This window comes from Myotis nattereri (assembly GCF_964212035.1).
Source record: "Myotis nattereri genome assembly, chromosome: 5".
NCBI lineage: Eukaryota > Metazoa > Chordata > Mammalia > Chiroptera > Vespertilionidae > Myotis > Myotis nattereri.
In genome coordinates this window covers 43,434,224-43,462,088 of record NC_138080.1, presented here as the reverse complement: position 1 = coordinate 43,462,088, position 27,865 = coordinate 43,434,224, and the positions used below count along the sequence as shown (strand labels likewise).

At 36.5% G+C, this 27,865-nt stretch overlaps 1 long non-coding RNA gene across 1 annotated transcript in view; it reads right to left on the bottom strand.

Moving 5' to 3' along the window:
• The window catches only part of LOC308520640, a 223,865-nt gene that overhangs the window by 41,191 nt on the left and 154,809 nt on the right, over positions 1 to 27,865 (bottom strand). The window contains exon 2 of the long non-coding RNA XR_013996103.1: positions 26,838 to 26,915. This is a non-coding gene — a long non-coding RNA (uncharacterized lncRNA). The remainder of the gene's footprint in view (positions 1 to 26,837; positions 26,916 to 27,865) is intronic.

Sequence of the window (27,865 nt, the reverse complement as noted above, 5' to 3'; positions counted from 1 at the left end):
CCAGTGCACGAAATTTGTGCATGGGTAGGGTCCCTAGGCCTGGCCAGCGATCAAGGCTGATCAGATTCCCTCACTCCCCACCTCTTCCTTCCCTCGCTCCCTCAGCATCCCACTGCTACTGCTGGTCACCCACCATGTTCCATGCCGCCCCCTGGTGGTCAGCACAGGTCATAGCAAGTGATTGAACTCCCGGCTGAACTCCCAAGGGGACACTTTGCATATTAGCCTTTTATATATCTATATCTATATCTATATCTATATCTATATCTATATCTATATCTATCTAAAGTTTACAGATAACCTCACTCATCTGTTATACTTCTTGCTAATGTCTAAGCTCTGATACATTTTTTAGATGTTTCTCTTCCATAGCGGTTTCTGCATTATCACATACTAACATGGAAAAGTGAGCCCCCTGTCTGAAGTATGCCCTTTGGCATTCCCAGAATCTGAAGTTCATTCCGTGCCCATTCTCACAGGCCACTCAGGTGGTTAAACTGTGATTTTTCTCTTGCCTGGATGTGGCTCCCTGCCTCCAGGATCCATCCCAGTGAGCTGCAGCCCTTTTTGTTTAGGAAGACTCAAGTTCTCTGTTTGTTGAACCACCGCTGAGTTTGCCCGAGGACTTTCATTAGGATGTTTATATACCAGAGATAAACATCCTTAATGAAAGTCCTGGGGGAACAAGCAGAGCATCAAAGGGCCTGACCTGCAGGAGGCTCTGAGAGGTTCTGGACAGGGAACAGGTCCAGGCTGCCCTCTGGTGGTCAGACATGGTGCTAAGGGGAAATGAGGGAGTTTTCAGGACACAAAAATAAACTTGAGATGCAATGGCCAATCTGAAATAGCATCACTTCAGCAGGCAGAGGAGAACATTCAGGAGTTCATGAAATTACCATGGTGGGAACTTGACCGAGTTACCTAGTTAAGCAAAGGCCCTGGAAAGCAAGCCTAGAGATGCGCTGGAGGTGGAATGCAAATATGAATGCTCCTGCACTGCTGTTCAGGACTGATTCATTCCCTTGCCCTTAGTGGATGGAGGTTGGGAAGGAGAAAGAGTTGTTTGGATGAAAGGGCCATGTGCAAAGGGACAGACAGATGATAGAAGTGTTCTTTATGACACCCACAACGATGACAAAGAATGTCTCACATCACTGTGAGTTGCAGAAGGGTCAAAAAAAGACCCTTCTGACAAAACGTAAAAGGCAGCTATCAAAGTTCAAGTGCAACTTTACTGAAGTAAAACCAGGGTATGTACAAGTAAAAAGAGCTGTCATCAGTCGCCAGTTAAAATTCTCGCAATACCGACAGTCAGGTATCTAGTATCAGTGAAGTTAGTGAAAACATTGCTATTCACATGGCATCTTAGTACCAAATACTTGAAATCATTATTTAGGAATTGCGAGAAAAGTAAATTACATATGAGTGTATGTCATAGCAACTACTGCCAAAAAGTTTCTGGATTCTTACCTAATCTTTTAGACCTCAGAAAATACTAGATTGGTTATGTGTAAAAATAACTGCCTGCAAACTGAAATACAAAGTATGTGCAAAATGCAATTAACAAATAATTTATGTAATACATATTTATTTCTATCGCTGTTTTTTTTCTTTTTATTGAATTAATTGGGGTGACACTAGTTACCAAAATTATACAGGTATTAGATGTTGATGACGAATCTGGCTTGGCTTACCCAATACTTAGGTTTTGTCAGTTATTTCTATGATCTAGGGCTCATCAAATTTCACCAAATTTTTTAGAACACACATAAAACTTCACCTCATTATTTAAGAACACACATTATTCCTGGTATATATTGTCATCATTTATACTAAAGAAAAAAAGCTTTAATGACGGGGTTCTTGTTCCAGCATTAAGAAGGGTTCAGCAATCTGGAAAAGGGGCTGTGTATAACTTAAGAGGTCCAGAGATGAAATATAATTTTGAAAGGCATTTGGTGGGTCAGAGGAGCCTAGTTAAAGAAAATAAGATCTCCTCCTCTCAGGACCCCATGCTTTTTATTAACACAGATTGTCCTGAGGCGAGGTGGAGATATATACTTCAAAGGGTCAGGTTTCGTATACAGAGTCCATTGTCAGATTGGAAGAATTGCTTACGGCTGGCTGTTCAGGTGTTTGGCCAGTAGGAGGCAATAACATGTAGATTAAGATGCCCTGAGCTGTCTGGCAGCAAACAATCAATTTAATGCATCCTTTTCAGGTTTGGGGAAATGCCCTTGCCACTCCAGATTCAGCCCTGCTGTCATGCTGGAATTGGCTTCTGGCAAACAAGTCTGAGGAGCATTAGGGAGTGGTTAGGTATAGTTTGTCCACTTACTAGTACCTCAGGACCTGGATATCTGCCAGTAGACACAACGTGTTTTTCTATGCATGGTGCTCACCACAGGGTCCCTTGATGCACTCTGTGAGCCAAAGAAATAGTGTGACACCCAATCCACTCCGTCACCCCTGAGCCCTACTGGTGTACACATTTATGAGGGTGCAAACTGCACACTGGACAATGCCTGGTATGTGGCAAATACATTCACACCACTGGGTTCTTCGACACCCGAGACCTAGAAGCCAAAAGTACCTGGCAAATGCTGTTGGAAAAGCTCCTGCCTACATTTTAAATAGAATAGATTCACATAAGTATGAAACAGTCTCATTTCAAGTTATTGGTGTACAAGTTAAGGCGGTTACATCCTAAATGGTTTAGGACAAAAATGGTCATTTTCTATTTTAGCTGCTTTAAGTGCATGGACCATGTCTTTTGCTGACTATAAATTCCTGTGGTGTGGAGATTAGTATCCAGGGTTTAGTTAGTACATAGTAGTTGATAAAACTAGATCTTCCTGTAGCTAGGAAGCGATGTTTCAGGCTCCTGATTTTTGGAATTAGCAGGAGAGGATCCCTAATAAAGACTTGTAACTCTAGGTCAGTGGTCGGCAAACTGTGGCCTCTTGAGTGTGGCTCTTCCACAAAATACCACGTGTGGGCGCACAGGTACAGTGCGATTGAAACTTCGTGGTCACACTCGAGGGGCCAAAGAGCCGCATGTGGCTTGCAAGCCGCACTTTGCCGACCATGGCTCTAGGTAATTGTAAGAATCTGGAATTGATGATCATCAGGAAACAGGTAAATCTGGTTAATTTGAAGGAAGTTGCTGAATTGGTGTGCAAGTGTTCCCTAGGCCAAAGTATAGAACCAGAAATAACTGTTATATTGCTATTTCACCCTAATGTATTTCTTACATAAAAATGAGGACATATTATAGCTAAAATATGCATTAATGCAATAGAAGAATCTATAAGCAGGTTTTGCAGAGAAACTATTCACAATTACATATTCACAAGTATACAATAAGATGAAAATAACCTTTCTGTTTCTTAAACTTCCTATCCTCATTAGTCACAGATGCATGCTTTTTAGTTCACAGAGGTCATAGTATCCTTGAGATTAGAACTTCCACAATTTGTTGATCAAAAACCTACAATCTTTTTTAAAACTTTTTGTTACATGGTTAAACACATGTAACAAAATGTTTACCATCTTAGCCAGTTCAGTGGTATTTAGTACATTTGCATTACTTAGCAACCATCCTTCTTCAAATCTCTTTCATCTTGTAAAATTTAGCGTAATACCTTCTCCCAAAAGGTAAGATTTCATTCCTTTATAAACTGAGTAACCTGTATATCTCACATCTTTATCCATTCACCTATCAATGGACACATTGGTTGCTTCCATGTCTTGGCTACTGTAAGTGAAGCTGCAATGTACATTGGGATGTGTCTATCTTTTCAAACTGGTGTTCTCATTTTCTTTGGATAAATATCCAGAAGTAGAATTGCTGGGCCGTATATCTAATTTTAGTTTTTGATTTGCCTATATTCTTGGTCTTGAATATGCCAAACTAGTTCCTATGTTAGGGTATAGCAGTAGTGGCTTATATTAAAAATATATTTCTCTCCTATCTCATAGAGTTGCCTCTTTTCAATATTTCCTTTAAAATATATTTGATTTTTATGTTTCACTTTTTATTTTAAATACCACTTACATAAACTTCTAAAATATTACATAGTCATGTTTCTTTGATTAATCTTTTCTGTGACTCAAATATAATATACCAAACTATAAAAATCTTTTCTTCTAATGGAAAAAATTAACATATTAGGTAATATGGATTTATAAGCTTTTATTTATCATTAGATAAAAACTTACCATGCCTGATAGATACACCTTCACACATGACGCAAAGTTGGCTTCTTTGTCACAAAGTTACAAATTTCCTATAAGCAGATTTTTTTTAGGATAGGCAAGATCTGTTTTATTTTTATGAATTTATTTACTAAGTATTCACTTTCTCTTTAATGTTCTATCATAAAAATTATAAAACATAATTTTACTTAATGGAATTTTATCCTTTAGAGAACACAAAACAAATTGTGAACTACTTTTCTATCTTCAATATCAGAATTAAAATTTTAAAGTCCCACCAAAAATTGTCTTTATTATTAATGTTTGCTTTTCATGCACTAGAGTATATAAGAAATATATTTTAACAATGATAGCCTAATTTAGGTAAAACATAAATGAAAGATGGAAGATAAAAGCGAATATATCAAAATCTAAAATCACACATAAATACAGCAGGAAATACAGGGTAGGGACAAAAGTAGGCTTTTAGTTGTGAGTGTGTAAAACACAGAGTTTATTACTGTATTATTACTTACTGTATTATTTTCCATATGAAAAAACTGTAAACCTACTTTTGCCCCACCCTGTAGATTAGCTACAATCTAGAAAATAATTTTTCAGAGATATTAAGGACTTCAAATTTTACTTAATCTGAACAGTTACACAGATTTTGTACATATTGAGTATAAACTGTTCATCTCGTAGGCAACTTTTTCTTTCTTTTTTTTTAAAAAAAACTTAATTTTCCCGAGTTTTAAGTTCCCAGTGAAATTTGATAAAAAGTACAGAGATTTCACATACACATCCTGTCCCTGCTCATGTATAGCCTCCCCATTATCAACATTCCCCATCAGAATGGTACATTTTTCATAACTAGTGAACCTACATTGACACATCATTATCACCAAAATTCCATAGTTTACCTTAGGACTCACCTTTGGTGTTGTACATACTATAACTTTAGACAAATCTTTAATAAATTTAGACAAATGTATAATGGCATATATCTATCACTATAGTAAGATACAGACATCTTGGTTGCTTCCAAGTTTTGGCAATTATGAAAAGGAGTGCTATAAACATCCAGGTACAAATTTTTGTGTGGACATGTCTTTAATTCCTATAGCAGATAACAAGGAGCACATTCATCAATTGTACTGTAAAATTATGTTTAGTTTTGTAACAACCCCCCAACCTGTCTTCTAAAGTGGCTGTACCATTTTACATTCCCAGGAGCAATGTACGAGAGTTTCTGTTGCTCCACATCCTCACCAGCATTTAGCACTTGTCAGTGTCCTGGATTTTAGCCATGCTAATAGGAGTGTAATGTATCTCATTGTTTTTATTCGAATTCCCCTGAGGACATCAGGTGGAGCATTTTTTTCCTATGCTTATTTACCATCTGTATATATTCTAGAAGGTAAAGTTTATGTTAAGGTATCTGACCCATTTTTAAATCAGGTTTTCTTCTTATGGTTGAATTTCAAGAGTTCTTTGTAGATTTTGGGTAATAGTCCTTTTTCAGCAATGGCAATTATTTCTTCAAATACTATTTCTTAGCTAAAGAGAATATAAATAAACTGAAAATAAAATACTATTTTATGATTTATTTTCAGGGGAGTCATGACATTATAATTTTTAAAAATATAGACACATTAAGCACTGTATTAGGAATTACTATATATATATATAAATACTATATATATTACTATATATATTAATATTTATATATATATATATTAGGTATGCCTAATTGTTTCACCCTTTAGTTGGATTTAGTGTTTATATTCATCCTAGGAAAATGCTTTTTAAAAAAATTTATTCACAGAAAAAAAATGTTACTTCTTCCTACCATCTGTGGAAATTGTAGGGAGAAATCTGTAATAATATAAGCCTGAATTTTAATTTCTTTATGGTGGCTAGTAGCACACGAAACTTCTCTACACAGTATCAACTACATAGCTGCATTTTTTTACATTCTTTTTTAAAAAATATATTTTTATTGATTTCAGAGAGGAAGGGAGAGATAGAAACATCAATGATGAGAGAATCATTAATTGGCTGCCTCCTGCACACCCCCAACTGGGGATCGAGCCCACAACCCAGGCATGTGCCCTTGACCAGGGTCAAACCTGGGACCCTTCAGTCAGCAGGCCAATGCTCTATCCACTGAGTCAAACCAGCTAGGGCACATTTTTTACTTTCTAAGAGAATTTAGGGCTTCTTAGAAATGTTCAGTATTTGACTGCTGTGTGATATTTCAAGCATTACTCTGATAAATTGGGCATAAACCTAGTAAGTTGAAAATCAGAAAAAGCAAGGTGGGAGGATTTGATTCTCAGTGGTTCAAAACAAAACCCTGTAGAGTTCAGATGAAGCAATGGAGGAAGGTCCTACAGGGCACACTTGGAATGGCAAATTTAAATCTATAAAGCAGGGCAAGGAGAAAATTTTCTTCCACATCAACTGATTATTTGCTTTTATTAACCCAATGGTGAAAAAACTACATTACCGTATGCATTATGCAGAGGGCAGGCACTAAATGTGTAGGGACAATGAACATTCCAAGGGCTTACTTTGGAAAATTGGATAAATTAGCCTTTCATTATTGAGTCTTAATACACAACAGGGAGATTTTTATGTGCTGCACATCTAAGTATGATCTGCTTAAATTGATGGACGTTCTCTCCAAAAATAATGCACAGCAATTTGTTAGAAAGTTAATGTCTATTCTCATGACTTTATTGGTCTTTGAAATGGTTTTAATGGATAGAATATGAACAAATCAGTTTGCTTTTTTACAGAATGGGATTCTCTTTGATGAGATTTATTTAAACAATAATGGAACAGTGATTGTTGCTGACCAGGTAGTTCCTGCTCACTGGAGCCATTTAGCAGCTAATATTTTAGACCCTGGCTCATTCATTCTGAACACTAAACCAGGCATGTTTGTCCCAAAAAACTGCCTTATAAAATAGATTTGATGAGTTAACCAATATAAAATGTTTACTAACTGCTTAGATGTTGTGTGTGTATGTATGTGTGTCTTTAACATGAGAACATAACAGTACGTCTAACCATAGAGAGTGGAGAAGAAGAATTCTTATCCTTCTAGTCAAAGTAAAATTCAATCACCAGTATCATTGGGTGCCTGCCAATCATGCTCTGCTCAGCTAGGGCTCCTTTCGGAATACATATATATTTTCTCAGACTTTCATATTTATTTGCTTTTCATGATTGTTTGATATTCAGCTGACAAACTGTACCAAGTAACTGACATGAACCAATGCCAGGGGGTGTCAGGAGTGACAATTGTGTGCATTACCATTTTAAATGGACTGTCTCACTCCGTTGAGTGCTGTGATTTTGTCCTTTTCCTACCTGTCACGCTCGATTAACTGGATCCCGCTTTGCAGTTATACTCAGCCCTCTCTACTTAGCAAAATTCCGCTTCTGTGATTACAAAACACTGTTTCACTTGCCTTTCATTCCCTAGCTCTGGAAGTAAAAGATGACCAATGAGACACATGAAATGAAAAGATATGAACTTCTGACCAAATTTTGAGAATGATTTCTTAAAAAATGGGTATTAATTAGGAAAATACAAAGCACATTTATGACTGCTCATACTCCGGAATTGTTTTAGAATGGTATACAAATATTTTATTTAGTGTTAGCAGAATCAAATGGGGTTACATTAGAATAAAATTTCCAGGTAAGTGAAACATAATTATGATCTCTCATTAAAATAATTTTTCATAAAAATCTATTCAAACATGCACATTCATTCATTCTTAAATATGAGCAACTAAATTTAAACACTTCTTGAAACCCTAAAAATTTTACTTTCTTTTACTTTGAATTATTAATTTTTACTTCTACTTCCATTTTGTTTTTGTCATTGCTTCTAATGGTCCCCAGGGTCTTAAAATTTGTTTCCCTAAGTTAGTATGAAATTTCTATAAGATAAAAAGCAGTGAATTAGGAAATTAGGCCCTAAAAGTAAAACAAATAGGCATGTGGGGAAGGGGGGGGGGGAAGCATGGGAAATTTAGGGCTGTCATTTCCATTTCTGAGGTCTTGCTTTTGCATATTTTGAGTTTCCTGTGTATGTTCTGAATGGCACAGTTTGCCTGGAGGCCGAGTTTCCAATAAGTGGGATATTATAAATAAGTTTGCTTTTTATTCCTCAAAATTTTTCCTAAAATGAGAGACAGCCACAATAAAGATAGACAATAGTTCTCACTAGGGTTTAGATACCAGGCTTGCAAATCAAACTACTGCCTGCAGCAAAAGCAAAGCTATTCCCTCTCTTTGCATTTAAAATTCATGAAATGAAAGAAATTAAACAGCCCCATAAATCAAATAATATAGAAACATAGTTTAAACTCACACTCTGACTTTATAAGTCTTTAAAGTTTAAGTGATTTTATCACTGCTGATCTTCTACACTTATTCCAAAGTGGCAGCTTCACATAAACCTTGAAGGAAAAGGAAAAGGATTACTTTATAGATCTGTGGAGACCCAACTCATGTAGACATGCTCTGGTTTTTTATTTTTTTCAACTATTGAGATAGAAGATAATCACATAGGCACTTGTTTAAAAGGCAGATTCCTATATGTGTGGTTCTTAGATCCCCAATCTAAATTTTCATGACCACCACAAGCAATTCTAATTCAGGTTATTCTTGGACTACATTTTAAAAATGTGATTAAGAGCCTTGTTACATAAGTACTAGAGGCCTGATGCACAGATTCATGCACCAGTGGGGTCCCTTGGCCTGGCCTGTGGGGATCAGGCTGAAACTGGCAGTCTGACATCCCCCAAGGGGTCATGGATTGAGAGAGGGTGCAGGCCAGGCAGAGGGACCCCACCAGTGCATGATCGGGGCCAGGGAGGGTCTGCAGGAGGGCTTCAGGGCATGTTCAGCCCATCTTGCCCAGTCCTGATCTGCCGGACCCCAGCAGCAAGCTAACCTACTTATCGGACCATCTGCCCCCTGGTGGTCAGTGTGCATCATAGCGACTGGTTGAATGGTAGGACACTTAGCATTTTTAACTTTGTAAAAAATGTTGAAAAGGAACTTGGAAATCTGCATGAATGGAGAAATATATTTAGATCCAACCAGTTGCCTCAGGAAGTGGAGAACTTTGCATCAGTTACAGAGAAGATGCTGAGAGTTCAGGTGTCCCTGTTAGTACCAATACTGGGTTTGTTTCCAGTGTGAAATGTGCAAATCCTGTTGGCAGGTCTACTGAGACTCCTTTGCTTATGAACTGCCAAGGCTCAGAACTTGAGATGTGAATTCTGGCAGTAAGTACATTGACTCTTTGGCCAGAAATATTTATTAGCCTCAACAGTGTCTGCAACATACTAATTCCCTTTGAAGCCATGGATCATAGCTCCCATATATGGAAAAGGATAGCATGTAATGCAGATAACACTGTTTTTATTTTGTTGTTGTTTTTTTAAGACTGTATTTTCATTTTATTTAATAACTAGAGGCCCGGTGCACAAAAATTTGTGCACTTGGGGGGGGGGGGGTCCCTCAGCCCGGCCTGTGCCCTCTTGTAGTCTGGGACCCCTCGGGGGATAACCACCTGCTGGCTTAGGCCCACTCCCCGGGGGGATCGGGCCTAAGCTGGCAGTCAGACATCCCTCTGGCAGCCCGGGAGCCCTCGGGGGATGCCCACTTGCCAGCAGGGAGCAGGCCTAAGCTGTAGTCAGACATCCTTAGTGCTGCTGAGGAGGCGGGAGAAGCTCTCACCACCACCGCTGTACTGGCAGCCGTCAGCCTGGCTTGTGACTGAGCAGAGCTCCCCCTGTGGGAGCACACTGACCACCAGAGGGCAGCTCCTGCATTGAGTGTCTGCCCCCTGGTGGTCAGTGTGTGTCATAGTGACCAGTCATTCCCAGTCATTCTGCTATTAGGGTCAATTTGCATATTACCCTTTTATTATATAGGATAGAGGCCTGGTGCATGGGTGGAGGCCAGCTGGTTAGCCCTGAAGGGTGTCCCGGATCAGGGTGAGGGTCCCACTGGGGTGCCTGTCCAGCCTGGGTGAGGGACTGAGGGCTGTTTTCAGACTGGTCACACCCCCTTCAGGGTGGGGGTCCCTGCTGGAGTGCCTGGCCAGCCTGGGTGAGGGGCTGAGGGCTATTTGCAGGCTGGCCAAGCCCCCCAGTGGGGACTCTCACCCCATCAGGGTGTGGCTAGCCTGGGTGAGGGGCTGATGGCTGTTTGCAGGCTGGCCACAGCCCCTTCAGAATGAGGGTCCCCGCTGGGGTGTCTGGCCAGCTTGGGTGAGGGGCTGATGGCTGTTTCCGCTGGCCACAGCCCCTTCAATGTGGAGGTCCCCACTGGAGTGCCTGGCCAGCCTGGGTGAGGGGCTGATGGCCGTTTTCAAGCTGACCACAGCCCCTTCAGGGTGGGGGGTCCTTCTGGGGTGCCTGGCCAGTCTGGGTGAGGGCTGATGGCTGTTTGAAGGCTGGCCAAGCCCCCCAGTGGGGACCCTCACCCCATGAGGGTATCACCAGCCTGGGTGATGGGCTGATGGCTGTTTGCGGCTGGCCATAGCCCCTTCAATGTGGGGGTCCCCACTGGAGTGCCTGGCCAGCCTGGGTGAAGGGCTGATGGACATTTTCTGGCTGGCCATGACACCCAACCACCCAAACTCCCAGTGGAGGCTGGATGGAAGCAGATATCTGGGGTTTGTCTTCTGTAATTGAAACTTTGTTGCCTTCAGCGGAGGCCAGAGCCGGCCAGGGCAGGCGGGAACCTTGGCTTCTTCCATCACCGGGGCAACCAAACCTCCTGCTTGCTCCAGCTCCATGGCTCCCGGCCACCATCTTGGTTGGGTTAATTTGCATATACTCACTCTGACTGGCTGGTAGGTGTGGCTTGGGGTGTAGCAAAGGTACAGTCAATTTGCATGTTTCTCTTTTATTAGATTAGATTATATGTAACAACCATTACAGTATAATAAAGAATAGTTTTCTCTACCTATTCATGCATCCTTACCCCCCTCCCCCCTGCCAAAAAACAGATCTTTTTTCTGTCTCCATAGTTTTAACTATCCCAGACATCTTTTAGTTGGAACCATATAGTATGTATCCTTTACAGACTGGCTGCTTTTCCCTAGTAATATGCATTTAAGTTTTCTCCATGGTTTTTTCGTGGCTTGATAGATCGTTTCTTTTCAGTGCTGAGTAATATCCCATTATCTAGTTTCACTACAATTTATTTATCCATTTACCTGATGAACGAAATCTTTGTTGCTTTTGAGTTTTGGCAATCATGAATAAAATGCTAAAAACATCCATGTGCAGGTTTTTGTGTCACATAGTTCTCAACTTCTTTGGTAAGACTGTACTTAGTTTTTTAAAGCTGTCTTCCAATGTGCCTGAACCATTTTGCATTCTGACAATCAATGAATGCGAGTTCCTGTTGGTGTTGTGGATTTGGCCATTCTTATAGGTGTGTGGTGAGTATCTCATTGTTGTTTTAATTTGTGATACCATAATGACCTTTATATATTGTTGTATTCAATTTGCCAATATTTTGTTGAGGATTTCAGCATATATGGCCATGAAGAATATTGGTCTGTAGTTTTCTTTTCTTGTTATATCTTTGTCTGAGTTTGGTATCAGAATAATGATGGCCTGCCCAGTGAGCATGGCTCAGTGATTGAGCATTGACCTATGATCCAGGAGGTCACTGTTGGATTCCTGGTCAGGGCACATGCCTAGGTTGTGGGCTCAATTCCCAGTAGGGTGGGTGCAGGAGGAAGCTGATAAATGTTTCTTTCTCATCATTGATGTTTCTATCTCTCTCTCCGTTCCTCTCTGAAATCAATAAAAATGTATTTTAAATATATTGATAGCCTTAATGAATTTAGGAAATGTTCCTCATCTCTTTGGTCAAACAATAATGGCTTCCTAAAACTTTGGAATAAAATTCTACATCCTAGAAGCACCTGCATGAACCGGCCCTTTGCCTGGCCTCTTTCCCCTCCTCTTTTTCTTGCTCATAGTTCTCTGGCCATAGGGGCTTCCTTTCTTTCCTGGAACACAGCCAACTCATCCTGTCTGAAGTAATTTTCTCTGTTACCCACTCAAGTTTCTTTCTTCACAGCATTTAGGGCTCTGCTCAAGGGCACTTGGTCAAAATAGAAATTTCTCTCTTCCTTTTCTCCTTCGTAGTATGTCTTATTTGTTCTTTATTGCTCATATCAGTGTTTGCTTTTATAGTATATTTTCATTTAGTGTCAGCAATATGTGATCTCTATCCAATAATGCCAGTACTGAGTAAATATTTGTTGAGTGAGGGAATGGGGTAGCAAATTGCCCTCCTTAGATCAACAAGCCTTATTCTTAAATTAATTTCACAACTTTTATTGAGGGCATCTGAACTTGCATAGCAAAGTAGTGAATGATTTGAGAAGTCCAGAGATTTATTAGAGAGGCTCTCTAACCACAAGAAATTCACAATCTAATTGAGTAATGTGACAAATACTCAAATTCAGTAAGAATTTAAAACCTATGTAGGTCAAGAAGGAAAAAAAAAGTGATGTCATGAAGTGCAGTAGGTGATTAATTGTTTTAATTGTTACATTATGCAGGACATAATTACTATAATATATTAGAGGAGGAACAAAGGACTTCAATTTGAAGTACTAAAGATTTTTATGGAGAAATTGCATTTGAAAGAAAACCTGATAAATATTTATACAAAACAAACCCCAGGCCTTTTCTCCCCATTGCCTCACTGAAGAAGCTATGTTAAAATTAACAAAACCCCAGGTTAAAATTGGTCATAGCACCAAATCAAAATCAAATTAATATTTTTAATTTGCCTTCTGGCCTTTGTCTTTGCATTGTCAGTTTTTGCATATTTATAGTGTTGTCATTCATATATATTAACTTTGCTGTTAATATATACCATGCATATTTTATTTCTGATTTCTCTTTTGAAAGATGATTTTTCTCCATGCTGCCACCCTTTCCCATGAAATAGGCTGAAAACCTGGCGTGTTCCTTTCCACACTATTCTCCATGTTCATACAATCAGATATGAATATAAAGGGGAGTTTCTTCTTGATTGTGTTCATTTTTAAAGCAGAATTATGGTCTGATTGTCTCTCTACAATTTTCATTTGTTGTTACAAATGTATTATAAAAACTCTTTCAGATCCATAGTTCTTGATGTACATCACTTTAATAGCAGTATAATATTTTGTTGTGTCAAATCACAATTTAGTCAATTTTGTCCCAATTATGTAAATTTGGGTAATTATTAGTTTGGGTTTATTTATTTGTATTTGTCATACCTTTGCATATCTGACATTATAAGCAGGTGTTTTCATTTTATGGAATTACTGTGTCAAAATAAATGTAATTAGATAGTGAATGAGATTTTCCTTTTGTATTGATTTTTGACTTAGGCCCCAAACCTGTTTTTTGGTTTTTTTTTACATTTCATTTTAAAGTTTTTAAAAAAATATATTTTATTGATTTTTTACAGAGAGGAAGGGAGAGGGATAGAGAGTTAGAAACATCGATCAGCTGCCTCCTGCACACCTCCTCCTGGGGATATGCCCGCAACCCAGGTACATGCCCTTGACCGGAATCGAACCTGGGACCTCTCAGTCCACAGGCCGATACTCTATCCACCGAGCCAAACCGGTCAGGGCCATTTTAAAGTTTTTTGAGGTAGCTCTATTCTCCTTTCCACAGTGGCTTCACCAATCTGCATTCCCACAGAAAAGAGGCTCAACATCACTAGTCATCAGAGAGATGCAAATTAAAACCACAATGAGATATTAGAGTGGATCTTACCAATAAATCAATAAACAAGTCTTGGCGAGGTTTGGGGGAAAAGGAACAATGTGGATTTTTAATTTTCTGTATGGTTTAAAATTGCTGTCTAGTCTTCTTTTATGTCAACCTGAAAGACTGCCTTTTAACATTTCTCTGAAGGCAGATCTACTTGTAATGAATTCCCTCAGCTTTTGTTTATCTCTGGCTTTCTTAATATCTCCCTCATTTTTTGAAGGACAGTTCCGTTGGACAAAGAAATGTCATTTGATAGCTTTTTCTTTCAGCATTTTGAATATTATCAGACCATCTTTGGGCCTCCAAGGTTTCTTAAGAGAAACTGACTCAAACTTTTTAATAATCCTTGGTTTGTGATGAATTTCTCTTGCTGTTCTGAAGATTCTCTCTTCGTCTTTTAAGAGTTTGATTATAATGTATTCTTGAGTGGATCCCAGTTTTTCTTACCTGGAGTTTGAGCTTCTTGAAGATGTATATTCATGAATTTCATAAAAATTTCTTTAACATTTTTCTTTTCCTTCTTGAATTCCTAATGTATATGTTCCTCTGTTTTAGGGTATCTCACAGATCCCTTAGGCTCTGGTTCACTTTGCTTCATTCTTTGTTCTATTTTCCAACTCAATAATTTCAAATGTTCTATCTTCACACTTGCTGATTCCTTCTTCTATGTGTCAAATCTGTTTTTTGAATTCTTCTTGTGCAATTTTAATTTCAATGATTCTACTTTAAAGCCCTAGAATTTCTTTCGGCTCCTTTTTAATAATTATCTCTTTATTGGTATTCTCATTTCCTTCATACATCACTTTCTTATCATGTCTTTCTTTAGCTCTTTGAGCATTTTTAACACAGTGATTTTCAAATCTTTATCCATTAAGTCTGATGTCTGTCAATTTATTTTGTTTTTTTGAATAATCCATACTTTCCTGTTTCCTTATATGTTTTGTGACTTTTTTAGTTGAAAATTTTATTTGAATTTAATTATGTGGTAACTGAATATCAGATTATCCCCCTTCCAGAGGGTTTACTCTCTGTTTGATTGTTGTAGGTGTTTTATATTGGTAATCAGCTTGAGGTGAAAGCTTATGGTCTTTTCAGGTTTTTTCTGTGCCTAGTTCTCTCCTTGGGCATGTACAGTGGCTGATTTCTCCTATATACCTCGTTGTTTTTGAATGTATAGAAAAATCATGATGTTGCCCCTTTAAATTTCCTGGTGCCTTCCTTAGCTAGTGAGGTAAAACCGTGATGGACAGCATCTTGGTCATCAGAAGCAACTATTAGAAATCAGAACACATAACCTCATATTTGGAGGACAAGGTCCTTATATTATCCATCCTGGCTCCAACAAGCCATGCCAGAAGCACAGGTTGCCATCCCAATAGCTTCCTGGCCACAGGGCTTAGTGCTGTGGGACAGGTAGCCACTACCATGTTGAGGACTAAAACCCACAAATATTAACTGCAGTTTATCAGTCAGTCTTTTACCTGGATATTCAAAGCATTCAAATAGATTCCAATGTTTCAAAATAGTCACTTCATTGTATGTCATACAATTATTTTCTAGACACAGAAACAGATACAGATTCCTGGCACTTTCTTCTCCACTATATTCCCAATGGCACTCTAGTAACCTGATATATTGTCATGCAGTTGTACAATCATATTTTAATTCTGCAATAGAGATAGACATTCGATTGCTTCCTATTCTATATAAACTTAAGATATATAATCCTAAAAATAACTTTTAAAGTAGATCCCTATTTACTTTCAATTTCTTAACATATTTATTACTATATCGTCAACATTTTCTCTATGATACTTTATGCTGCAATTTAGGTTTCTATTTTAGAGCTGATACACAGTAACTTATTGATGTGGCCAATATATTAACATGAGGAAAGGACCCAACAAAGACTGCCTAAAACATTTTCAGCATTTCTTATAGATACAGCTGTTTGTTTGGATTCATCTTTTGATTTTTTATTTATTTATTTACTTACTTACTTCATTGAGGATTTTGTAGTGAGGAAAGTGTTATTGGCCACTTGAGTATTCAAAATGTTCTCTACAATCTAAATGAAAACAAATAAATTTATAAAATGTACTGGAATGTTTGCTCATATTGTCAATTCATTTTACATATAATGTAACCAAGTTGGGAAGAGTTTAGTTATTTGCTGACATTAATAATACAAATAGGTGGTAAAATACATTAGATAATTCGCCAGAACACCTCCTCATTTCATAGAAAGAATAAGCTGAGATCCAAAGATAACACATGGCTATCATGAGTTACTAGTGCTGTTTCTACCATTTGGTCTTTAGAGCATAAAGAATACAGGGAAAAATGCAACTATTTAGTAGTTATAATTACATGATTTGTCATATTTATATTAAGCATAGTGTCATGAAACACACTAGAAGAAAAGGAGCTACCAAATATAAATATCTGCATCTGTTTTCCTAAAGGAAGTTTATTTTCAATAGATACTAATTATTTACAAACATTAAGCAAAATGTAACTTTAAGCTGTGATAGTTTACTATAACACATTTTTGCCTTCTGGGATTTTAAAACAGTGAGAGAGCTTGCATTTGTCTACAAGGATATTTTGACAGCTCTAAAGGACCATTTATATTATGATCCAGAGAATGCCATGAAAAAGAGGTACTAAAAATAACAAAAACATAAGTTATCCATAAGGTATTCACAAGGTTTGCATAGTTACAAATGCATTACATTTAATGTTTTTAGTAATTTGGGCATCATTTCCTTCTAAATTAGTTAAACTCTTTAGCCAGGGTTATTTTTTGTTATTAACATTCTAAAGTTGGGTCTTTGGCAAACTGCTTTTACTCATTTTGGGTTCTTCTTCAGTTGATTCTGCATAGGAAATGTTGTGTTCCAGGGGCTGGGAATAAAGGGTAATATAAATACTGAATTTAATTGACACAAACCATTATGCTCAACTAATATTTGACAAAGGAGGCAAGAGCATACAATGGAGTCAAGACAGTCTCTTCAATAAATGGTGTTGGGAAAACTGGACAGTTACTTGCAAAAAAATGAAACTAGACCATCAACTTAAACCATACACAAAAATAAACTCAAAATGGATAAAGAACTTAAACATAAGACGGGAAACCATAAAAATATTAGAGAAGCCATAGACAGCAAAATAGCAGACATTTGTCATAGCAATATGTTTAATGATACAGCTCCTAGGATAATGGAAACTACGGAGAAAATAAACAAATGGGACTACATCAAAATAAAAAGCTTCTGCACAGCAAAAGAAACCATCAACAAAACAACAAGAAAGCCCACTGCATGGGAGAACATATTTGCCAATGTTATCACTGATAAGCGTTTGATCTCCAACATTTACAGGGAACTCATACAACTTAACAAAAGGAAGATAAACAGTCCAATAAAAAAATGGGCAAAGGACCTAAATAGACACTTTTTGAAGGAGGACATTTAGAGGGCCAAGAGACATATGAAAACATGCTCGAGGTCACTAATTATCTGAGAGATGAAAATCAAAACAACAATGAGATACCACCTCACACCTGTCAGAATGGCTATCATCAACAAATCAACAAAGTACAAGTGCTGGAGAGGATGCCGAGAAAAAGGAACCCTCGTTCACTGCTGGTGGGAATGCAGACTGGTGCAGCCACTGTGAAAAACAGTATGGCGTTTCCTCAAAAAACTAAAAATGGAACTGCCATTTGACCCAGTAATACCACTTCTAGGAATATATCTCAAGAAAAAAAAACACCAATCAGAAAGGATATATGCACCCCTATGTTCCTAGCAGCACAATTTACAATAGCTAAGGTTTGGAAACAGCCTAAATGCCCATTAGCAGATGAGTCTACACATTTGAATACTATGCTGCTATAAAAAAGAAGGAATTCTTACTGTTTGCAACAGCACGGATGGAACTGGAGAGCATTGTGCCAAGTGAAATAAGCCAGTCAGAGAAGGATAAATACCACATGACCTCACTCATTTGTGGATAATAAAGACCATTATAAACTGATGAACAAAAATAGATAGAGGAAGAGAAGGAAGAGAAGCATCAAACAGACTGTCAAACTACAGCAGGAAGGTTGGGGAGGATTGAAGGTGGGGAGGTAAGAGATCAACCAAAGAATGCATGCATAGGAGCATAGCCAATGGACACAAGACCCTGGGAGGGGGTGAAGGCCTGGGGAAGGTCAATTAGGAAAAAAAAGGAGACATGTGTACTAGTATTTGTAATACTTGGAACAATAAAAAAAAAGGCAAAATGTTGGGTGCTCAAGAAAGGAAAAATGTTCACTTTCACAAACAAACAAAATAAATATATAAATAAATACTGAATTTAAGCAAAAAGTAAAACATTCCTTACAGTATGACTATGTGAAAGACTAGGAGAGAAAGATACTTTGCATATATCTCCTTTACATGAACTGCAGTACTTTTACAATTGTTTTCTTAATGTATTTTTACTGATTTCAGAAAGGGAGAGAATCATTGATCACCTGCTTCTCACACGCCCCCTACTGGGGATCAAGCCTATAGCCCCAGGCATGTGCCCTGACTAGGAATCCAGCAGTTACCTCCTGGTTCAACCACTGTACCGCACCGACCAGGCAATAACTGTTTTCTAATATCAGAATCTCCCAGAAGGGAAATGCTTCAGAAATCATCACCTCCTTTCGTACAACCAGGTAAGTTTTTTCTAGTTTAATGCAATAACACAGTAATAAAAAAAAACTGGCTATTAACTTTGAAAGGCTCCTAATCCAGCCCCCAAACATGCTTTGTCCTATGGAAAAATATCTGGTATGACATATATGTTTGTGTATTTCATATTTTTATGGAAGTAAATTGAATAATAACTGGCTGAAAAAGTTGAATAAATTAGGTTTAAAGTCATCTGCGGCTCATTGATCATTTTCACAAAATTTGTGAGCCAACTACTGGAGATTGCATTTCATTAAAATGGAGGAATAGTCCAAGAATCTGGAAAACAAGTGTTCAGGTAACATCTAATAAAGGAGGGTATAATGAAAATCACCAGGCCAATCTAGAGCCCAATCAGAATACATAAGCACAGGAGAACTGACCATCCCTAGGATGCATGACACCAGTACAAAAACAAAGCTGACTTCCATATGTCTAGGAGATTTGTAGTCTAAGAGTTTGGGAGCAAAATAGTGGTAAGTGTGTATACAGTAAGAGAATATTTTTTAAAGACAACTTTAACTCAGCGGTTCTCAACCTGTGGGTCGCGACCCCTTTGGGGGTCGAACGGCCCTTTCACAGGGGTCGCCTAAGACCATTGGAAAACACATATATAATTACATATTGTTTTTGTGATTAATCGCTATACTTTAATTATGTTCAATTTGTAACAATGAAAATACATCCTGCATATCAGATATTTACATTACAATTCATAACAGTAGCAAAATTACAGTTATGAAGTAGCAATGAAAATAATTTTATGATTGGGGGTCACCACAACATGAGGAACTGTATTAAAGGGTCGCGGCATTAAGAAGGTTGAGAACCACTGGTTTAACTGAAGGGAGAGAAATAAGCTGTAGAAAGCAAATTTAATTTTGAAATGCATTTCAGCTGCATCAGCTGAAAATAACATTTACATAGAGATGTGAATGTAAACATTGAACATTGACTTAATCCATTGTATTAGTCCAAATATGTATTTGATAATGAGAAAGTGTGGGCTAAAACCCCCATCCTTCCCAGTAAAAAGGCATCAGATAACATCTAATCCTTACAGAGGTAGCAGGTATTTAGAATATTAGAAGTAAATACCATGATAAACAGGTGATAATTACAAATAGTCTCTGAAGAGTAGAATTTTTGTAAAGACTGGTGAAGAAGCAGATGCTGGTTTTGTTTTTATTGACACTTTTAATACCATCTATATTTACAAATATAAATCATTTTAGTAAAAATTAAAGAAATTATCAGTAAAAGTGATGCTTTTCATGTACTCAAAAATTTAAAATTATGGTCATGTGTTGGGATGGAAAAAGTATTTCTCCTGCCCAAATTCTGTTATTTCATGTTCACCTTCCATATTCACTAACCACAGTGGAGAGGTTACCAAGCTAGTGACAAGAATCTGAGCTATTGATTGGATCCTGTTTCACTTCTGGTCAGAGACACTGTTCTTAGAACTGTGTCTGCCCCTCCAGTTTTCTTTTACTTCGTACTCAAATGCTGTAAACACATGTGGGCAACACAAGACAGGCCTGGTTGCCTGAGTGTGTGAAATCAGCTTTCCATCCTTTCCATGTTAATGGTTAGATTTACCGACTGCCCCCGAGTTTCCAGGGCTATGAATATGAAATCCACTCAAGCAGTTCGGTTTATAATTTATTTCAGTTTTTCTTTTCTTTCAGAAATACCCTAAAGTTTATGAGTATTAAATGTTTCCCCAAGTTTTTTTTTTACCCTATCCAGTAATTTTTTCTTGCGTAGATAGCCCTCTGGAGCAAAAATCCTGCAGATCAAGAGAGGTAAACAAGACTTTTAGGCAGCAGTATTCTAAATTAAAACATAATATATGACTACCACTTGTAGTGTGCTGTTAGCTTCAGCAACTGACTGACTTTTGCATTTTCTTTAAAAGCATAGGGCAGAAAAAAATCTTATTAATACAGATAAAGAACTACAAATAGCACTAGATTACCTATTGCTCTATCTCCCTTTCTATATCTTTCTCTTTGTTTCCTTCCTTCCCAGGTCTCTATGACATTTTAAAATACACTTCAATTACTTTGGAAGTTTTATGGAAAATATAGTACTCTTTCTTTCCTTCTGCAGTAGAATCCCTAGCTATCCAATAATGACAGCTGTTTACTTTTCTATTAGGTGAGGAGGGGGTCCAAGGTGGACGCTGAGCTCTCCCCCTCCCAACAACACACCAAACGTATACTTATTGTACATTTGGAGCAATTCCTCCTAGAGACAACTGAGAGCCAATTCAACAGCTTCTGAAAGACAAGCAAGAGAAACTACAGGGAACCCCAGGAGCTGAGGGAACAACTCAGGACCAGAGGAACTGGTGAGCATCATTGTTTGCATTTCCCGTGCACGTGGATGGTGAGGGAACTCCATCCAGGCTCTCCAGGATGACCTTCGGGCACTGTATTGTGTCCCCAGCCACCCCTCTTAGAGGTAGATCCAGCAGAAACAGGAGGGCATACATGGGGCCTCTCCAGCTGGAGGCTGATCCTGTGGCTGCTGATTCGTGCATCCACTGGGCTGCGCAAAATGCTGCAGTACCTGCACACAGGACTGCCCTGTCCAGGAAAGTTGTGGAGAGGGGTAGAAATGTAGTGCTTTTAGACTGCAATTGAACTTAAATGCCTATCAGCTTAAAATAGATTACCACAGAAATAGGTGGATATATATAAACCACATGGTGTCATAAACCAAAAGCATACAGAATACACAGAAAAATGAATCCAATTAAAACACTAGTGAAAATCAACAAATCAGAAGGAAAGAGATCAAGAGAAAAAGAAACAGAAAAACAAAACCAACAAAAATGTAATTAACAAAATTATAATAATAAGAATATACCTATCAATAATTACTCGCATGGACTAAATCACCTGTCGCAAGTTTGACACGCTTGGACTAAATGCTCCAATTGAAAGACAGGCAGAATGGAGAAAACACACACAAAACCAGGACCCACTTACACATGGCTTGCAAGAGACTCACTTTAAATTGAAAAGCACATACAGATCAAAAGGAAAGGGATAAAAATGATATTCCATGCAAATGGAATGTAAAGAAACCTGGGATACAAAGTAGACTTTAAAAAAATGTAAAAAAGAGACAAAGAAGAATGTATATAACTTTAAAAAGGTCAATCCAAGAAGAGGATATAACAATTTTAACTTCCTATACACCAACATAGGATCACCCAAGTATTTAAAGCAAATATTAAAGGGTGAAATGCAAAGTAATACAATAACATTTTGGGACTTTAATGCTTCACTTACATCAATTGTTAGATCATCTAAATAGAAAATTAATAAGTAATGGCCTTTAATGGCACATTAGACCATTTTTACATTTATAGAGCATTTCATCTAAAAACAATGGATTCCATGTTTTTCTCAAGTGCACATGGAAGATTTTTCAGGATAGTTCCTATACTAGGCTAGAAAACAAGCCTCAGTGAATTCAAGGATATTGAAAATATGTCAAGCATTTTTGTCTGACCACAATGGCATTAAACTAGAAATCTACTACAGGAATAAAACTGGAAAAAAAATCAGAAATTAGACAACAGGCTTCTAAACAATCAATGGATCAAAAACTACCTTGAGACATGAAAATGACAACACAACCTTAATTTATGGGATGCAGCAAAATCAGTTATTAAGATGAAAGTGTATAGCTGTACAACCTATCTCAAAAGCAGCAAAGATCCCAAATGAACAATCTAAATTTACACATAAAGGAATAAGAAAAAGAGGAACAAATAAAACCAAATTAAGTAAAGAAACAAAGATAAGAAATGATTAATAAAACTAAGAGCTGGTTCTTTGAAAAGATAAATAAAATTGATAAGCTTCTAGCAAGACTCATCAAGGAAAAAAAAGAGGCGGGCACAAATAAAATCAGAAATGAAGAGGTGTGTTTGCAATCTGATAACTATAAATGCAAAGACTCTGAAAAATGCTACCAAACAAAATTTAGCAACACGTTAAAAGGTATTATTCACTATAATCAAGTGGGATTTATTCCTGGGATACAAGGATGGTTTAACACACACACAAATCAGTAAATGTGATGCATTGCAAGGAATGAAAGAAAAAAAAAATGATCATCTCAATAGATGCAGAAAAAGCATTTGACAAAATTCAACATCCATTCATACAACTCTCAACAAATTAAGTATGGAAGGAACTTATCTCAAAATAATAAATGCCATATACGACAAACCCAGGGCTAATCTTACATTCTATGGTGAAAAGTTAAAATATTTTGTCTGAGATCAGGAATAAGACAAAGACTCCCACTGTCAACACACCTATTCAATAGAGTAGAGACTTCCAAGGCAGAGCTATCAAGCAATAAAAAAGAAATAAAAGGTACCAGAATTGGAAAGGAAGAGATAAAATTGTATCTATTTTTCAAATGACATGATTTTATATAAAGAAAGTTCTAAATTCCATCGTAAGTGTTAGATTTAGTTAATAATGTCAGTAAAATTGCAGGACACAAAATTAACATACAAAATTTAGTGGAATTTCTACACACCCAACAAATTATATGAAAAATGAATTTTAAAAATGATCCAATTTACAATATACTTAAAACAATAAAATAACTAGGAATAAATGTAATAAAGAAATAAAAGACACAAATAAATTGAAAGATACTGCCAAAGCCATGTATAGATTCAAAGCAATCTCTATCCAGATTCCAAAGGTATTTTTTAGAGAATAAAAACAGTCCTAAAATATGTATGGAAATACACAAAAAACACACTAAGTAGCCCAAGAAACAAGTGAGGGGATTCATACTTCTTGATTTCAAGCTATATTATAAAACTAACATAATCAAAACAGTATGGTGTTGGTATAAAAACCAACACATTGATTAGCGGGACATAATTGAGATAAACCCATGCATAACAGTCAACTAATACTTGAAAGGAAATCATGAATACTCAATGGAGAGAATAGTCTATTTAATAAATGGTGCTGGGAAATTTGGATATTCACATGTGAAAACCTAAAACTTAGACCTCTATCTTATACCACACACAAAAATTAACTTGAAATAAATAACAGACTTCAATATCAGATCTTAAACCATAAAATGTCTAGAAGAAAACTTAGGAGAAAAGCTTTTTGACGTTGGTCTTTGGAATGATTTTTTGGATATGACACCTAAAGCACAAGGAACAAAAAAAGAAACAAGTGGGATTACATCAAACTAAAAACCTTCTGCACAGAAAAAAACAAAAAAAAGGTCAACAAAAAAAGGAAAGGCAACCTCCACTTTTGGAGAAAATATTTGCAAATCACACATCTAATAAGGTGTTAATATACAAAATATATAAAGGATCCATAAAACTCAACAGAGAAAAATGAATCCAGTAAAAAACAAAAGAACCACAGGCAAACTTGAATAGAAGGTATCTTTTATCCAAAGAAGATATTTAGATTCTCAACAGGCATATTAAAAGGTGCTAAATATCAAAATTATTAGGAAAATGGGAATCAAAACCACAATGAGACATCACTTGATGCCTGCCACGATGGCTATCTTCAAAAAGCCAAGAGACAGATCTTGATGAGAATGTGGGGAAAAGGCAATCCTGTGCCCTGCTGGTGACAATGTAAATTGGTACCGCTACTATGACCCAACTTCTAGGTATACATCCAGAGGAAATGAGATCACTATGCTGAAGCGATACCTGTACTCCCATGTTCAGTGCAGCATCATTTACAACAGCCAAGACAGAAGCAACCTGTGTCCATCAACAAATGAATGCATAAATCCGTAGAACATTATTCAGCTACAAAAAGAAGAAGTCCTGCCATTTGCAACAACATGGATGGTCATGATGATAAGTGAAATGTCAGCTAAAAACCAAATACTTATATCTGGAGTCTAAAATAAAACAAAAGAAATTGAGTTCAGAAAATTTGATCAGATCTGTGGTTATCAGAGGCAGGTGGTGAAGGGTGGGGGAATTAGATGAGGTTGGTTAAGGTACAAACTTCTAGTTATAAGTAAGTACTGGGGATGCAATATACAACATGCTAACTATAATTAACACTGCCATATGGTATATATGAATGTTGCTAAGAGTTATTATCATAATAAAAACATTACTTTTTTGTTTTTATATTTAAGTGATGAATATTAACTAAACATATTGTGGTAATCATTTCACAATATATGTAGTTAAGTCATTATGCTGTATGCCTTAAACTTATAAAGTGCTATGTGTCAGTATGTCAACTATATCTTCATGATACCGAAAGAAAATGAAATTAAAACAATATATATAAAACCAGAAATACTGTAAAGATATATTTTCTTGGAATTCCCATTGGAAGAAGCAGAGACATAAATACCATTTTATGCTCTATGTGCTTGCTTAAAAAGTATACTGTGAACTCAAGGTTCCATTGCTGCCTTCTTATTTCTTATGTTTATAGACTTCACTTTCAAACTACCCCAGCCTATGTGCTCAGAAGGAGGCCACACACAGAGCAAATGAACATTAACAATTCTTTAGTAACTTTCCTTTCCCACTCTAGCTGTTAACTAATTAAACTATTTTTGGAATGCATGAATAAGTGGAGTTAAATGTTTAGCCTCCAAAGACAATTATTTTCACCTCAAAAGCAAGAGGACATCCATAAAACTAGATGAGAAATCTAAGAGATTTTAGAAGCTAAGGGAATAGATATGTCAGAGTAAATCAGAAAAAAAAAATAAGTTTAAAAATACAAAAAATGAAAATTCAGCAAGAGAAAAATACTGTATGCAGAAAAAAATGGAAATGTCAATCAAATCTTAAACCATAAATATTAAGGCCAAATGATATGGCTTAATATAGGTGAAAGGGTAAATATTAACTTAAAATATTTTATAAAATTTTAATATGTATATGGAAATTCATTTATATTAAATTTGAGGGCTTCTAGAGAGATTTCCCATAAATTGTAGAAGTTGGATTAACATCCTACTCAAATTCTAGCATGTATAGGTTGGACAGATTTATAGAGCTGGATGTATTTAAAATAAAAACAACAGTGTTGACATTACCATGAAGAGTTGACAGACTTTTTTTTTCCCAAGTTAAGAGTCTGTGTAGACATTTTGATTTTTTTAAAAAATTAGGTAACAGGCAATAAACTAATAACATTTTAAATACAAATATTGAATTTTGTTTTAGAGCTACTTCAAACAATAGCAATACACTAGGGCAATTTATTTTACAAATTATAAAACAACTTCTAGAAACAATATTCAAAACCTGTGGCAGTCAGCGTTCAACCAGAGAAGCAGAATCAGTAGGAGACTACAGTTTTATAAAAATAAGAGATTGTATATTATGTAATTGCAAGGAATTGACTGACACAATTGTTGGGACTGATAAAGTTAGTCCCAAATCCAAGGACAAGTGCTCAGAAAGGGAACATCACAAGCAGGATTCCTCAACCACAGACCAAAGATGTTGTCTAGAGGTAGACTATTTTCTTCACCTCAGGGAGGTGGGGTGCAATAGGAGCAGAGGATCACTGAACTATGAAATAGGAGCAAACTTTATGTCTGCCATTTCCAAAAATTATAACATAAAACTAAGTCATGCATTAAAGTACCAATAACATGAGCTCGTTAATGATACATTTATCAAAAGATGTGCAAGATAAGATCCCTTCTACATGGAAAATAATAGCACATGTTGAAAGAAATAAGAGAAACCAAAATAAATGGAGAGAAATGTGATGATTATGAACTAGAAATGAATTATTGGTAAGTTGTCCATTACATTATATTGATCTACAGATTTAATGAAATTCTAGCAGAATTTCTACAAAAAGAAAGTGACCAACTACCTGTAAAATGGGGAAGGATATACAAAGAAGCTAAAATAGGCAAATAATCTTAAAGAAGAATGATATTAGAGAATTTTCACTACCTAATTTCAAGACTTACTATAAATCTATAGTGATTAACACAGTGCAGCATTGATGAAAATGCAGAATCGAGTTCAGAAATAACCCACACATACCTGGTCAACTGTATTTCACCAAAGCTGCCAAGGCCATTGAGAGGGGAGTGAGTCTTTCAACAAATGTTTCTTCAATACCTGAAAACACAAAACAGAACAACAAAAAGGAAACTATTTCACACAATACACAAAAATTAGTTTGAGGTAGATAATAGGCTTAAATGCAAAAGCTAAAACTGTAACACTTCGCAAAAGACAACATTTATGTGCTGGCATACATAGGCAAGGATTTCTTAGCAATAACATAAAAACAATTTACCATAGAGACAAATATTGATGAAATGAATCCTATAAAAAACATAAACTTTGAAAAATGCATATCCTTAAGTACATGGAAAGGCCAGCCATAGAGTTGAAGGAAAGATTTGTAATCTTTCCTTCAACTCTATGGAAAGCTTCCTTGTCCAGAATACATAAGAAATCACACAAATAAGTAATGAAAGAAGGATGCCAATTAAAATGGACAAAAACTTAGACCTTTTTCAGAAGTATACAGAGTGAGATAAAAGTAGGTTTACAGTTGTTCATATGGAAAATAATACAAGAATAAATTCTGTTTTACATACTCACAACTGTTAACCTACTTTTGCCTCACTCTGTATATACAAGTAGCTAATAAGCACAAACAAAAACTGTTCATCTTTAACCATCGGGACAGTGCATATTAAGACCATAATGACCATTTCTAACATATTAAGGCTAAAATGACAAACCCAAATGCTGGTAAAGATGTGCAATATGAACTCTCATTGTTACTGAGTAGGTAAAATGGTACAAGTACTTTGGGAAACAGTTTGGCATTTTCTTATCAAGTTAAATATATATCAAACCTATTAACCAAAGTATTTATTCTCAATTTTTAACCTAAGAGAAATGGAAACATGTGCACAAAAATGATTTGCAAAAAAATATTTTCAGCACCTTTATTCATAATAGTCCCAAACTTTTAGACATAAGCCAAAGGTACAACCAAAGGAGAATGGATTTTTTAACATGGGTAATAGCAGTATCATCAGCAACACAGTAAA